The 17049-nt window shown below is 43.4% G+C and overlaps 1 protein-coding gene across 1 annotated transcript in view; it reads left to right on the forward strand.

The window, feature by feature from the left end:
* Positions 1 to 4883, forward strand: part of IYD (iodotyrosine deiodinase) — a 107844-nt gene extending 102961 nt beyond the window's left edge. The window contains exon 9 of the transcript XR_012124315.1: positions 4387 to 4883. The gene's annotated coding sequence lies outside the window, so the exon portion shown is untranslated. The remainder of the gene's footprint in view (positions 1 to 4386) is intronic.
* Positions 4884 to 17049: the final 12166 nt, after the last annotated feature.

The raw sequence follows: 17049 nt of genomic DNA on the forward strand, positions 1-17049 counted from the left end.
GGCCTGCACAGAACAGTCTCTCAGGACCTGTGACATGAATGAATGTGGCATGACCCCTGTGTATTTTCTGCTTCCCCTTACACTCTATAAACTTCTAGCTACCTGTTATGGGCTGAATTGTATTAGCCCCCAGTGCATATGTTGAAGAGCTAATCCCTAGTACCTCAGAAAGTAACTGCATTTGGAGATAAAGTGTATAAAGAGGTAATTCAGTTAAAACGCAGTCATTACAGTGGACCCAATCCGATGCAGTTGGTGTCCTTAGAAGAAGAGATCAGGACACAGACACACACAGAGGAAAGACCATAAGAAGCCACCAGCATGAAGACAGAGTCAAGGAGAGAGTCGTGGAAGAAACAAACCCTGCTGACACCTTGATCCTGGACTTCTAACTTCTAGGACCATGAGAGACTAAATCTGTTGTTGAAGTCACCCAGCCTGTGGCACTTTGTTGCAGCAGCCTCGGTACACTGATACACTACCTTGCCTCGCCCTCACACACCAGGAGTGGTTTACCCTGAGCTCTGCCCAGAGTATGTGCTCATTCCCAGAGCAACACAGCACCGGCCTTTAGAGAGGGGCTGGTGCGTGAGATTTTCTGTAGTGGGCCATTTGCGTGGAGCCTGTGCCCAGTCCTGACCCGGGTGACAGTGTGGCCTTCTGTGCTCTGATGTCCACCTGGGGAGAAAGGACCGCAGCCGCCTAACCCGCAGGGTTCCGGTGTTTGCCGCTAAGCACATGAGCTGTGCTTAGTCTGGGGGAAACGCCCTCACTCTGGGTCTGCATCTCCATATGTGAAATGGAGATAATAATGACCTTCATACCTACAACATTTCTCTCTGGCTCACAGGGTTGTTGAAAAGATCAAGTGAGGTAACAGATAAGCGAGCATTAAAATGCATTGTCGATGTAAGGTGGAGAGTGACTATTGTTTTCACTTTATTATTAAGCTTATTATTAGCAAACCTGCTCTAGTGCTACAGCTTAGGCAGAGCAACAGCTGGGAGCCCCGAGGGCCATCTGCTTCACTCCACACAGTCACCTGGCAGAATTTAAGGGCCCTCGGCTTCAACCCAGCAGCCACACATTTGGAAACTTGCCAAAGGGTCATGTAAACATATTTGTATTTTGTATTTGTCACTAGATATTCACCCCAACTTCAGAGTGTATGCGTGTACTTCAAATCTGAGCAGCCCATGTTAATTCGTCTATAATGTGGGTTCCATCTCACCTATCTCCTTAATTTAAATCATATTCCTTCCTATTCTCATTAAAAAATGCCTGTTTCTTGGATCAATATGGATACAATTTGATTGAAGATAAAGGCCCCCTTATTTCCAAGTTTAAGTCATCAGAACAAAGAAATCATATCAAGAACCGTGTTCAGCCAGGAAATGCAGCAGATTGAGTGCTAAGTGACACCAGACAAAACAAGGGAATGTTTTGAGAGATCATTGGTGGAGTTTAGACTCAAAGAGTTCTATTTAATGCAAACCACATAACAAATGATAGTGATATCATTAGAATAAATATTCCACATGGGCCACCCCTTTCCCTCCCATATCATAGCACTGACATCATTTTTGCATATTATATCAATGGCATTTTCCATATTATGCTGAAAGGTCACAATTCTGTCAGTAATGAGATTCAGCCCCTAGTCAAGCTGTTCCAAGACACCACCGCCCATTTCCAAAACAATTTTGAGGGCGGCTTCCCAGCAGTATGAATTCCAGAGAGCAGATGTCTCCTTGGGGGTGAGCCACAAGTTGAATAGGGGGAGTCCACTCCAGATTACTGTGGTCCTCAGAGGGGTGGCCAGGCCCCCTAGGAGGACACTAGCAACATGTAATACGCAGGAGGCTGGGGCTTCCACGAAACAGGTGGAGGAAAGCCAGAAGGGGCTCAGTGGCACCATCTCCCTGGGCTGACCCTTGAATACTTGCTAGTGCAGCCATGTTTGTCAGTGAATCCCTAAAACAAGACTGGTAGGCATTATTTGTCCAAAGATAAAGAGTGCTTTAGAGGGAAGCAGTGATAGAGGCCTGGCTCTGTTCCTTGCATAGGTATGTGGCTTTAAGCTAATTTTCTAACCTCTGTGAGCCTCAGTTTCCCCAGCCATGAGGCAGTGATGACAATGATCCTTCCCTCATAGGGTTGTTGTGAGGATTATGAGATAGTGCATTTCAGTAAGCCCTCCATGATTGTGGCTGCTGTTATCACCATTAATGGGGATTTTAGGGTTGGGCTGAACTTGAATATCTGCAGCAACAGGGAATGACCATCCCTCTTGTACCCAGCTGCAGGAGGAGTGTAAGGTGAATTTGACACTTGTTGAGTTTGGTGATTCTTAGAACAGAAGGGGAGGAAAGAGTATCTTTGTGAGCATGCATTGGAATCCTCAGAGGCTATGTAATCAAGTTACATGTCTTTATCTCTTTGTAAATGTGTATCTGTGCATGGGTCCATTCTGAGCTCGTTTTTTCAGTCAATAAGATTTATTTTTATTCCCCGTTCTGCTGAGACTACCCACTTCTTATATTTATATTAACAACTCTACTTTCCTTTCCTCCAGTATCCAGTGACTTCTCCATTGCCATCTGAGTCAGATACAAAGGCGTGTGTTTAGATCACTTTCATATTAGTGTGAATTAAAGCAACATGTTAGCTTTCCCAGGAGTGATGGCCTTTCCAAAGAGAATGCACAGGAGAAAGAAGATCTTTTGATTATATATCGGGGGAATGACATAGACATAGACTATCTTGATTTCAGTGGGGCAATTGACAAAAGCTCTTACAATAGCCATGTGGAAGATATGGAGAAATACAGACCAGAAGAAAACACAGTTCTATTTATAACTGGTTCAATGTCCCTGACCAAAAAACACTTTTTAAGGAAAGAAGGCACATGAGGGTAGTATCCCTGCAGAGGGTCACAAGGCTCTTTCTAAGGTTACATCCCAGCCAACATTTTTTTCAATAATTTGAAGGCAAACACAGATGGCCTGCTGACCAGGCTCCCAGATGGTTGGGCTCATAGCTGATATATTTTGATGATCAAGACTATCCCATGCTCTTATGTGACCTAATAGCATGGCATGATAGCCCAGTAGTTCTCATTCATTGTGGCCCTCCTTAGCACAGGTGATATGCCAGGAAATGTGCACATACTATCTCCACCCCTGAAAAATATGGACTATTGACTGGATCCTAAAGCTAAATGGAGGGACAGAACTGGAATTGGAATTCAGATCCATGTGACTCCATAGTCTATGCTTCTTCATGACCTACTCAGTTTATGCTAAGTTCTGCAGTTCCCTTTAAAATACAAGTATACAAGTTGTATGTGGAGGGGAAAGGTGTCTAGCAGAGGGTCTGGAACATACAGATGCAGAAGTATTTGCAGGAGGAAAAATAGGGATGAGTAGGAGGCAGGAAGAGAGAGAGAGACAACATCAGCTTTAATCTGTGCGAGCAATCATGACCAATGGGAAACAGCTGATGGTATTTAGTTTGGCAAATGGAGCCACACTAGTTCTCTTCAAATATTTCAAGGGCTGCTATGTGGACGAAATATGAACGGTAACCCAGGAAGGTGGATTTAATTCAGCATGAGCTGGAACTTTCTAAAATAACGAGCATTGTTTGCACATGCGGCAGCCTCCCTCCTGAGGTGGTGTCTTGTCGCTGGAGCTCCCCAGGCAGGACCAGATCATGCTAAGAGAGGTGGCAGAGACAAACTGTAGGGCAGGTGCCCTGGGCCAGAAGGCCTTTACGTTATGAGGATCATAGTAGCCTTCCAGATACTTTAGTGCTTGGCTTGGGCACACATTGCAGAGCAGAGGGAGTTCTGTTCTATCCTTCACATTGCACACAGGTTTCTGCCTCCTCCACTTGAATGTGCAAAAATTTTAAGTATGAGATAAAGATGGCCCTTCATTTTACTAAATGCCAGCAAAACAGTGGCTTAATTTAGGTCTTTGAAGGAAAGGGCTAAAAATCCCTCAAGCATCTTCTGGGGAAAAGAAAAACCCTCGAAAGTACAGCAGGGGTGCTTTAGGGAGCACAAAATAGGCTTTGTTCTGTGGCTGCAAGCCTGTGCCAGAGGAGCAGTGAGCAAATGGAAAAACGTCCTGACAGACCCTGTTTATCCCCCATGCCACCCTGCATTATTCACAGATTCTTACACAGACTTTCTTGCTGGTATGCTCATGCTGATAAATTTGAACTAACTACATGGAGAGTTTTTTTTGTTTTTTTTTTTCAAGGCAGTAAACCAGGAAGAGCTTTAGACATTCTCTTAGTTACTGGAATACTAACAATGAAATACACCAAGAGCACAGCCTTCTTGATTATTTCCTAATTTTCTTTTTATGATGGTTCCAGCCTAGAGACCCTGCCAGATACAGAAAGCTTCCTTCACGGCAGCACAAATAGTTTCCATTTCCCAGCTGAGAGCCAGCATCCAAGAGGATCTTCTGATTTGAAACTGAATGAAACAAAAGATGGCCCAGAACTCGGCTGCAGCCAGGAAACAGAGGCTCACAAGCCAGAAGACCTCTGCGATGTCCCAGAAATCCCCACAGGGCAGAAAGAGGGCACACTGGCTACTCTATGCAAGTCAGCATGCTTCCAGCCTCCCAGCTCTTTTTCTAACAAGTATTTCTGCAGGTTCTCAGTGAAATTTTGTAAAAATCCATTCCACATTATACTACCAATGGTATGCCCTTGGTCTTACTCTCTGCAGGTATCTTTACAAGATTTAATAAATTCATCATCTAGTCATTTATTTCTTCATTTACTTCTTACATTTATTATTCAGGAAATATATATTGAGCATCTCATAATGCATTAATTTTTCTGACATTGCTTGAGCACCTATCACAAGCAAGAATATGGAGTTGGGGCTAAAGAGATTAATATACCAGTTTCTTCTCAGTACAGTGCCCTCACATGTTGAACCCTTACTATATGCTCTACACATTTTAAGAGCTTTCACCTACATGCAAAATGTTCTCAACTGTATATTTCCAACTCTGCTTTCCGGAGCCACAAGTCAGATTTCAACATGCCTGCTAGGTTCAGTCTCAATCATGACAGTCCCACTGAGAGCTAAATAAACTTTGATATGTTCAGAGCTGAACTTGCATCCTATTTCTCTAAGCCTTCTGTTTCATGACTTTCTATTTTGGTTACACATTACCATCTCTGCATTACATGGGCTGAGGCTAAGATGTCTTTGAAGTTCCTTTTCCATTTATCCAAGACAATAGCAACTTTCACCTCCAAGATATCTCTCGAACATTTGTTTTGGTCCATTTCTATTGCTGTGATTCAAGGACAGGACGGGAGCCCCGCAGTTCTTACCTGAACTATTGCAATAGACTTTCACTTGGCCTTCCCACCTTGATATGACCAAACTCTGGTACTTGGCCACCAGAATCATCTCCCTAATTCACATTTTCACAATTTATTCTTGTACCCACTATCTATAAGATACTGTCCTAAGATGGCATGTCCTCTATAATGTCACTGTATCTTCCACCATTCCCCAGTCTTCTCCATACCCACTCAAACTGGTCAAATTCCCTTTGCCAGATTCTCTGCAGGCCTGCCTGCCTCCATGCCTTTTCTTATGCTGCTCCCCCTGCCTGCTGTCCCCTTTCCCGTTTGCCTGCAGACTTAGCCTTCTGGAGCCGGTCCTCCACGGAACCTTCTTGCCACCTCTCTGGTGATAAGTGCTCCCTCCTTTCCTGAATTTTCACCACAGTGATCACATCTCTCAGGTTCATGAAACACTAGTTTGTATCTCATTTCCCCTTTCAGCTTCTGATCTTCACAGGGTCATCACTCTGCTAAATACATCACTGAAAGGGAAATGTTAATTCGGACAATGGGGTAAACGGACAAAACCTTTTTCACGAAAAGGAGTAGAGAATGAAAGATCAAAGATACAACAAAGGACATGCTAGAAAAAAGAACCTCATAGAACAGGTTGCTTCCGACTGCTCAGGGAAGAGTGAGTAGCAGAGAAAATGTTCCGGTAGTGGTGTGTGTGATGGGGGACAGTACTCCTGCTGTGACAAGCAAGGGAACGCTGAGAAGAGAGGAACGCACGCCCCTTGCTCTGTGATGTGGGCAAGTCACACTCTGAGCCTGTTTACTCCTTTGTGTGGAGTATATGAAATAAGGTGCTGGCCGTGCACAGACCCTGGCTCCAGTCCCTGGTTCCTGGTTTGTAGGTAGTCACCTTCTCATTGTCCTTACATGACTCATTGGTGTTTCTCCTCATAAGGGCACTAATCCTATTGAATTGGGGCCCACCCTTATGATTTTGTTTACCTTAATTTCTTCTGTAAAAGCCCAGTGTCTTGCCAATGGGTTTCAGCCCCAGACAAGTTCACTATGGATTCAATGAAGCCAAAGAAATGACAGTGGAACGTTCTGGGTGAAAAAGTTTATACCCAACTTTATTCCCATGGTGGTAGGTCAATCACTAAAATCCTGTCCACTCAGAGCAAGTCTGCGTGCAGCAAGCCGGTCTCTGCCCCTGGGCCTCTCTGCCCCCATAGCCATCCTCTGGGCCTCTGTCCTTGGCACTGTCACCACTCCAGCCTCTGGTTTCATGCAGCCTTGCAGCTGTGTCACCATGTCACCCAGAGCACCGGGCAGGGGCTCTCTATATAGAGTCAATAACAATGTATTGCCCACATGTGTGTAGTGAGCTAGCCAACCAGGGCCAGGTGAGAATCCTGGCCAGGGAACCTCCACTTTATCCACACCCAGGCTCTAAATATAGTCACGCTGATGGTTAGGTCTCCAACATAGGAATTCTGTGCAGATACATTCAGTCCCTAACAATATATGGTATCTCATCATGAGTTAGAAATGCCAACAAGCATGTAGATTAAGAGTAGGCCCATTACTTGGCTCCTAATACAGTTTCTCTTTCATCTCCAGTCTCCAGATAAAGATACAAATGAATAAGTTGTGAGATCAATGAAAATATTAGTCTCACACATTTTTTCTTTCTTGATTTTAATGTGATTCTTTATTCTTTTGCTAATAAATATATTTTATTTTATTCAATACATATTTACCTGAAAACAACATAAATTCTAATTTTATTTTTTTGATTGCTTATGTCCACCTTACCTCATTCCAAGTGGAAGTGTTTAAGGAGGTTTACAGAAATGCAGATAAGAAATGCAGTAGCATTTTTAAATGAAATGGTGGGAAGAGAAAACAAGTATGAGAAAAGAAGGTGGAGTCAAGAGTAAAGTTAGAACACAAAATATTTGCCATAAACTCCTGGGCAAGGCCCACAAAAGACCCTGGGTTTCAGGCTGAGCTCCCAAGTAGCTAAAGCAAAAAGATAATCAGGTAAATAGGCATTCTGTGATGATGTTAACAGTAAGTCGACATTCTTTGAAGGCTGACCAAGAGGGAGGGAAGAGGGAAAGGATAGAATTGACATATTCTTAAGTCAATTTTAAAAACTCTTAGAAAACAGACTAACCACAGGTGTGTGGAGAGCATACCCATGGGTAAGGACAAGATTTTCTCATGAAGACCACCCTTCTTGACACAAAGCATAGCTTCTCAAGCTTTAGCATGAAGAAGAATCACCTGTGGTAGTTTGTGAAACTACAGCAGATTGCGGAGTCCTTCTCCAGCGATCTTAGGTCAGGAAATCAAGGGTGGAACCTAGGAATCTGTACAATTAGGAAGTTTCTCAGGTGATGCTAATTCTGGTTGTTCATGGACCACACTTCGAGAAACACTAAGAGAGAGCTTGTCTGTAATAACTTTGCAAGAAAATTTTTCAAAGCAAAATGTACAAATTGCTTTCTGTGTGAAGACATGTAGATGTATGTGTGTGTGTGTGTGTATGTACATATACACATACACATGCATACATAAAGAGTCCATAGAAATCTAATTTAAGTAAGGCTACTTCCTGGTTAACCTTCCAACATAAACCAGTTGTAAAATATATCTCTAGGAAGCTAAATAAGTTGATTTGCTGGACGTGGATTTTGGCTAAAAGCCAGTTAAAGCTCCCAGGTATTTTTCACATGAGTTACCCTTGAGTTATTGATTTTTTAAAATTCAATTACAGGACTCCACATTTATACTTGTAATTTTCCACTCAGGAGTCCATTTGATTGGCTGGCCTGTGTCCAAGGAGTGGGCCTATTTGCCCAATACTCTAAACAGCTGAATTCATAAAGGACACCCCTACATTTAAGCCTGTGGAAAATCTATCAAAGCCAGTCAATTTTCTTGAATTGACAATGAACAACATATTCTATTTAAATATTTTTCTTCCTAAATTTAATTTCTTATGCAGGCAATTAAAAACTAAAAAACTAACTTTGTGCTTCTTGAAATCTCTTGGTACCTGAAGGGCAATAAGTGTGTCCAATTCATCTTTAGGTGTCTCCTGTCTATAGTAAGAGAGAGCAACAAATAATTGCTAAGTGGGGTAGTAAAGAAGGAATGAATTCATGTATAAATGTATTAGTTTAGTGTCTTGCCAATGGGTTTCAACCCCAGGCAAGTTTGCTATGGAATCAATGTGACCAAAGAAAATGACAGCAAACGTTCCTTGGGGTGAAAGGGTTTATTACCTGGCTTGTTCTCTGGGGCAGTAGGTCGAGCACTAGCATCTCTGCCTCTGCCCAGAGCACTGGGCCAAGCTCTCTATATAGCACAACAATAGCTTATTGCCTAAGGGTGTGGAAGTGGTAGCCTAGCAACAGGCCAGTTACATCATCAGGTGGTTTAAGTTCAGTGAGGATCCTCGCCATAGGAACCCCAACTTCCCCACATTTAGAATCTGAAATAACCTTTCAACAAGATTGTATCCGATGGATAATTGACCAAACTAGCCCCCAAAGCCAATTAACCAATAATTAATTAACCAATTAATTGACATAGATCAGGTGTTCTCAGGTGTGGTTTTCTCCCTCCCACTGCCTCACTCCCAGAGCAGCAACAGCATGTGTTATATATGCACATATATTTATTGTTCAAAAAAATTTCATTGAGCACTTATGAAGTGCTAGGAGCTGTGCTAGGCACTCAGGATAAAGATAATAGACGAATTAATGCTTCACCACATCACATTTTTCCTGGGCATCAACATAATATATATTCATGGTCAAAAGTTTAAAGTAGTAAAAAAAAGGTACATAAGTGGGAGGGGAAGCATTTTTGTATAATTCCGGCACCCAGGGGCAACCTCTGTTATTCCAGTGACATTGAAACACAGTACCAACAGTGAGTCTGAGTGCTGGACCTTTGCTTCGGGAAGGGTCCCAAGCTAGGGCTGCCTCTACAAGCTGTGGCACAGAGGGGCCCTGGGGAGGCCGGGGTTGAAGCAGCTAACTGGTACATGCTGCTCACTTTTTAGCCAGCTCACTGGATAACCAGCTATCCATGGTTTGCCCAAGACTGTCCATGTTAGCACTGAAAGTCCTCCTCCTGGGGAATTCCTCAGTCCCCAGCCAAGCGGTTAGTGACTGTTTGTTGGGACCCTACCAGATGTTTCTGCATTCTGGAACTTCCCAGAGCCTGTGAAGATTAAATAAGCTCAACTGGCTTCCTGTACAGCTCAGAGTAAAAACCTAAGTATTTACAGTGGCCTGTGGAGCTTACGCCCTGCCCTCCCTCTACTCCTCTCTGACCTCATCGCCAGTGCTCCTCGCATTCTGCAGGCCACTCCAGCCACACTAGCCTCTTGCTCTTACCCAAGCACACTGAGCTGCTTCCACCTCAGGGCCTTTGCACTGACTCTTCTCTCTGCCTGGAGCACTCTTCCTCAAGAAATCTCAGGCCTGCTCCCCTACTTCCTCAGATCACCCAAGTAGCACCTTTTTGGCTTTCCCCAAACCCCCCGTATAAAGAGCAATGCCCTCCCCCTTCCCTCTGCTCTCTATCTCCAGCCCACACACATCCAGCAGCCACTATTCCCTTCCCCAGCTTTGTTTTCCTCCACAGGACCTATCACCAGCTGGCCTAAACTTTATTTATTGCTGGAGTATTTTCTGTCTCCCACTAGAACATAGGCTCCAGCATAGCAGAGATAGCTATTATCTTGGTGGCTTCAAGAGTGCCAAGCATTGTGAGCAATGACTATTTGATGACTGAATGAATGGTTGGCATAACTTAAGTCAAAGTGCTTTGGAAAACGTAACGATGCCACCATAAACAAGCTCTACAAATCAGTGGCAGACTGAGAGAAATTAATGGCAGCTGGAATAATAGACACCCCCCACCAAACTGCATCTAAACTATATATTTTAAATTCTAGGTATCAATAAGGTAAAGATCAGCAACACAAAGGAATAAATGGTAAAGGATATTAATAGGAAATTTATAGTAAAGGGAATGTGGTGGTCAATAACCTTGAGCAGGTAATTTGACCTCTGTGTCTAGTTTTCCTAACCTAGCAAAATAACTCCCTGCCTCCTAGGCTTGGAAGAGTAAAATGGGTGAATACAAATTAACTGCTTGGAACAGTGGTTGGCTTGTACTGCTACCTAAGTGCTAGCAAGTATCCTTGTCAGTGGTAATCACAAAAATACAACTGAAAACAAAACTCTATTTTTTACCCATCAGATTGGTAAAAGATTAGAAGTCTGAAAATAACAAAAGGATGTTGAGAAAATATATCTAATATAGTGTTGGTGTGCCAATTCAATGGAACGGTCCCTTCAGAGGGTGCTGCAGTTGCATCTAGGGAAATTGAAAATACGCCCAGCCTATAATCAATTCCACTTTTGAGTCTATAGCCTAGGGCAGCACCTCCCAGAGCTCTTTAACTGTAAGAATTCTGGAACAGTGGAAGCACACAGCTTCCTGGAGCACACCGCAGACCCACTGACTCAGAATCACCAGGGAGAGGGCTGGGGAATTTAGATCTTTCTCTAGTACCTCAAGAATCTTTATAATCAGACAAATCTTGACACACTGAGCTACAGAAATTCTAGTCCTTTTATCAAGACTTGTAAAGGAGGCTAAATGCATCATTCTTAGGAAAAACAAAATGAGGGAAACAACCTAATGTGTATCAGTACGTGCATGAATTATTAACATGTGATACACACACATCATGGAATAGTCATAGTAGTTTTAGAGTTACAGCTTTATATGTTAATCGAAATAGGTCATTTAAAAAATTGGGTAAAAAACAAGATGTAGAACTATATATAACTATTTCATATTCTAACTATAGTATGGTACTATTTCAATACATTTTTCAACAGCACAAATTGGTACAAATGTAAATTGTCATTAACACCTTGTAAAATAGTGTAGCAAAACTTACTACAACTTATTACAGATCATATCATATGAGCCAGCAATTCCACTCTTAGGTACCCCCTTTGGGTTCCTGGACCCAATTCCAGTGGCAGGGGTGTGTGTGTAGGAGGGAGGTTTCCCACACACAAGAGAAAGCAATTCTCAAACACCAGCAGTGTCCAAGAACAAAACTCATTTCTAAAGCTCTCTGCTGGAGACAGCACCAGGCTTCCCAGGGTGGGGCTCTGTTCTACAAGAACGCTCTCTGATGCCCACGACAGATGTCAGTCACCAGTCATAAGACCCAGACTGTGACCTGTGCTTCCGACCAATTGGCCACAGATTGGAGGTCCCCACAATCTCTCCCTTAGGTTCGATTCATTTGCTAGAGCGGCTCACAAAACTCAGGGAAACACACTTACCAGTTTAATAAAGCAAACTGTAAAGAATATACAAGTTAACAGCCAGATGAAAAGATACATTGGGCAAGGTCCTAGATTAAGCAGCTTTCTTCCCTATGGAGCTTGGGGCCTGGCTCGGTGGCCCGTGGAAGCTTTCTGGTTCCCCAAGCGTGGGAGCTCCCTCAGACAATGAAGCAGGATGCAAAAGGGAGGGAGAAAGTGAAACACTCTTCTCAAATGTTTTTGTGATGGCTTCATTGCATAGTCATGACTGACTAAGTCATTGGCCACTGGCTGATTCAGCTTCTACCTCCTCTTTCCTCTCACCTCCCAGGGGTGGGGGGCTAGGGACTGAAAGTTCCCATCCCCTAATCTCCTGGTTGGTCCCATGGCAACCAGCCCCGCCCCTTGGTTGAGGGCCCTGTCTCTCCATTAACATAACAAGACACCCATTTCACCTTTACAGCCCTGAAGCATTTTCAGGCACAGTGGATGAAGACCAAATATGTCTGAGAAATATATTTTGGTCATCTGAGGGGCCAGATGTATTTCTTATATATCATTTTAATGCAGTCCCCAATAGAAATGTATATATGAATATCAAAACCAAGTGCACACACATTCATAGCAGCACTATTCATAATGACCTTAAACTGTAAACAACCCAAATGTTGATCTATGATAAAGTGGATAAATAAATTGCAGTGCATTAATGTGATGAAATACTGTACAGCAACAAAAATGAGTGAATTAGAGCTATATGCAGAGCCATGTGTGAATTCCACATACATGTTGAAAAGGAGCCAGACACAAAAGATTCTACTTACATAGAATTCAAAACAAGCAAAACTAACATGTGATGCTGTAATACAAGGATGGTAGTGAGTAGAAGGTGACACAGAGGACTTCTGGTGGCTGGTAATAGTCTTTTTTTTTTTCTGAGTAACAGGTACACAGGCATGCTTGCTGTATAGGGATTTATTGAGCTGTAGCTTTGATATGTATACTTTATACACACACACACAAATAGCTTTTGCTTTAGTAAAGAGCAAACTACACATAAAAATGTACTATATGTTTTCTGGGTATATATATTTTATGTAAAATGCCAAAATGGGCTTATATCCACACTAAACCCATCAACCTCATGGTTTAAATGCATAGCTGGGGTGGTGGGTGTGACAAAGGTCGGTAGAACCAAGGATGGTGATTAAAGTGAACTTTCCCTACATCTGTGATGCTTCAATTATTTAGGCAATGAAAAACACAGAGAAGGAAAAAAACTGGAAGTAAATATGAAAAATATTAAGTTGGTTCTGGGTGATAGAAATATTATGTAGTATTGGTTTTATTATTCTTTGTTCATTATTTTTCAAACTCAAAAATTTTTTTCAATATAAGATAAACAAAACATTGTAAATTTTTTTTTAAATTAAGGCACTGATAAAGTTGAGGGGAAGTATTCATGTTTTATAGATGAACCACAAAGAGATGAAGCAATTTTCCTAAGTCATTTCAATAAGAGTAACATTTCTTTACAATCTTCATTAATAACTGAATCTGGAGAATAAAATGAAGCAACAATGTTATACCCATCGCCCCATCTTCCCACTGCTACAATATCGTGCAAAAATTCTCTGGACATTCACAATGTAGTTTGTTCTATTGCTTGTAATGAAACTGAGAAGAAGTTGTTTGCTTAGAAGGACCCAAAGGTTGGAGCTTGCCCGTCCTGGCTAACAGATCTGCAGAAACAGAGACAGATGAAAAGGATATGGAATAAGATGAAGCTTAACATTCTCATCTGAAGAAGGAAATTAAGATTTTCCAAACAAGGGGGAAACATCATGAATTCTCCCAGACTCTTAGATGTGGACTTCAGGAAAATCCTTTGCTGGCCCTGGGCAAAAAATCCACCGCTCGAGGAGAAGTAGGCAGACTGCAGCCCTAGACATGGCCTGGCCCAGAGGACACTCCAGCCAACACAACGGACTTCCTGGCCTCTGCCCTGAGATAAAGTCATCTTCACAGAAGGATGCCAAATATAGGAAGGCTCAAATTACAAAGGAAACAAACACTGTTTTTTTCCTGATCTTGATCCTGTTGACATGAGCCACCAGGAGATACGTTATCCCCTTTAGAAAACATCTCCCAGAAAAGACACCGCAGCTATACCTGTGAGCCGTCTGACTTCAAATTGGACATTTCCGAGGCTCAGGGCAGATCTTGGCTATCATCAAGAGCTTCCAGACAGCTGGATTTCAAGCATCAACACTTTTTCCTGTCCCTCCAAACACCTCCATGGTAACTTTGAATGTCTGTAATTTACTGCCAATAATTAAGCTTTAAATTGTAATTTTTTCCCCTTGTATTTCCCTGGGAGTCAACTATGCTGCTCAATGTTCACTTAGCTTGCTCAGCCTCAATGGAGGGCCAGATAAAAATGAACAGGCTTACTCAACCAGTGGGAAGGGCAAATTTGTGATCAAGCCCATAAAATGTTCATTCTAAATTCAGTCTCCTGCATAAGCCATGAAACCATTATGTTCGTGTGTTGGCTTGTGTTTTGTCCAGATTCTCTTCTTTCCTTTTGGCCGGAAGTTGCTTTTTGCACATTGTCTTAGAAGCAGAGGAAACCCATCGTCCAGCAGCTCCTTCCTAATTCTCTAAGGATTTGGTTCCTTGGTCTCAGACAGCCGCTCACATTCACAGTTAGAAAAATGTGAAAATAGATGCATCCGTCAGCTTCCAGAACTGCTGTTCCTTGGGAGGGGCTCCCAGGCTTCCAGGGCCAGGCTGGCCCCTCAGTCCTGTCCACCACATGGACCTCGGTTCCACGCCAACGCAACTCCATCTCTAGGCCATGCTTTCTTCTGTCCAGGCAGCTGCTGAGGAAAAAGGGGTGGGGGGAGAGGAGAAAGGCACAAGGAAAGATAGGAAATAAAAAGGGGGTCAGGGAAGGGAGGAGGGAGCATATAGGTTCTAGGAGCATGGAGTCTCTGGAGGTAAAGGAGAAGAACACCAAATGGGGATGTGTGTGGCTGAAAAGTAAGAAGCTAGTTTCTAATGTGGCTAGAAACTGAAGGCTATGCCTGGGGAAAAGGTTGAAAAACTAAACTTAAGGGGGATTTTGAAGTGGTATTTTGGTAACGGGAGCAACCTCATGACTTTAGAGAGGTGCCTCATATTCAGTCCTTACATGTACTTGCCAGGCACGAAATGCAGAGACCTGACAATGGTTGCCAGTGGGAGACTCAGTGTAGGACCTGTGGCAGGAATAAATGGACTCCTGGTTTTCTGGTTTTAAGCTCAAATTCTGTACCATGTGCCTTTGACTTTCGCTTTAACATAAGCCAGAATTTGAAGTTCTGAGAATGGGAAGTCACAACATGGTGAAGGATCAAAAGTTGGACTATTTGGTGTTTTACATGAGGGAGCAAACGGAAATGGCCAGTGACAATGAAAGGGAGAACCACAGAAAGACCCCCAGCTCCACCTCTATTGCCCAAGAAGTGTTTACACTGAGAAGGGGTGGGGGGTGGCAGGCAGCAAAGCCCAGGTCCAAGGAATTCTTCAAAGGTGCCTGTCAAAGTCAATTCAGATCAACTTTCCTGAATCCCATGAGTGAACTGTTGTAGTGATCTCATACACATATTGTGGCCTTTAGCATATGTGTGACTGGTTCCCACACAGCGTGTTAAAGTTACATTTGCTTTGGAAATCTCCTTATAAATGGGGGAAGTAGATCTGGAGAGGAAAATGGAAGATACAGAGCTCCTACCTAGATCTGACTCTCTCCCCATTCTTGCCATTGCCTCCCCTTTGATATCAGTGGACAAGAGAGCCCATTGGAGCAATCCTTAAGGGCCGGCTCTGAGGGACAGAGCAGGGAGACCAGAGTAGGGGAAGCATCTAGAAGAGAAAGGGAGATGAAACATGGGCTAACTCTTTGTCCTGAGACAACCCCCGTTAGTGGCCTGGAGGCTGAAGAGATTGCTGATTCCATGACACAAAGCAGATGGAGGTTGTATTTAGGCTTGGCTGATGGTCTCAGGTTCTGCAGAACAAGCCCATTCCCCATCATGGCACCACTTCAGCCTGCACCAGTGTCTGCAGGCATTAGATGATGTCCCCTTTGGAAGAGGGTTAAAGGGGCCCTCCTCTGGTGTTTGAGGGGGCCACAGCTCTGCTGGACCCAGCCCACACTGCAGCAGCTCAAAGCTTAAAGCCTGAGGAGAACTGGGTCATCCATGTACAAAGAAACATGCATGCATCATTCTAGTGCCTCTGAAAGTTCAGACTCAGAAATTCCACCAAAAAGTCTACCAGAAGCTTATAAAAGTTTTCCCACAGGCTCCAAAACCATTTAGACCAACTCCCATCCTCACATTTAAATCCAACGATCCTTAGACCTTTGGCCTCACAAGTCCTTCTTGGTCTGGGGAGTTGATGACACATGAGGATGTGTTTTTTAGTCTCCCTCAAGTCTTGGTTAGACTAGAGCTTTGCCTCTGGTTGTCTGGACCCTTTCCCAGCACATGGGCTACTACAGGATAAAAACCTCCGTCCTGAAGGCCCCTTGCTGGCCAGGAGGACCTCCATCACATATTTGCTAGATATCAGAATTGAGAGGACCACACAAGTTCTCCCATCCAACCTTCTCCTTATCTTCGAGGATCTGAGGCTGCAGATTTGCACAGGGTCAACACCAATCAGGCTGGGCCAGCGTCATGCTGGTGGATTCCAGGGCAAGCTCAGAGAGCTTTCTACTAGGGTGCATTCCCTGCAGCTTTCCAGAGGAAAATACCCTGTGAAAAAAGGTGTAGCTATGGTCTTCTTTTCATTCTTTGCTGCTTTGAATGATGTCATAGGACTACCCGTATTGCAACACCTCTCCTGCCCCCTTTACCCATGCGTCTCTGGCCCTCTTCCTCCTGTCCCTCTTTTTATCCCTCTCTCTCCTGTTTTTTGGTCATAACTTCCTCTCCTATCTAAGGATCTCCCCTTTCCATTACTTGCAAGAGATTTTGAAAGGGTGTAGAGTGAAGAAAACCCAAAGAACAGGCAAGATTGGAGAGTGGGAAAGGGAGGAAGTCCCCGGAGCTCCTGCCAAGTTGTCTTTGTATTATTGCACTTTGAATAAATGACCTCATTTCCCAGGGAGTCTGTTTATGTGGATTTTTCATCACACTCTATAGCAAAGTGCTCCACATTCCAAGGACCGGAAAGCCTATCCGGGTGCTCCTTCTTTAATTAAGTGCACCACTCTTGATGCACTCAGTGCTTGGAAAATTCTTCTAGAGTGACTCTATTTCTTCTTTGTTGAACCAGTCTGGAG

This window comes from Manis javanica, chromosome 13 (genome assembly GCF_040802235.1).
Source record: "Manis javanica isolate MJ-LG chromosome 13, MJ_LKY, whole genome shotgun sequence".
NCBI classification, from domain to species: domain Eukaryota; kingdom Metazoa; phylum Chordata; class Mammalia; order Pholidota; family Manidae; genus Manis; species Manis javanica.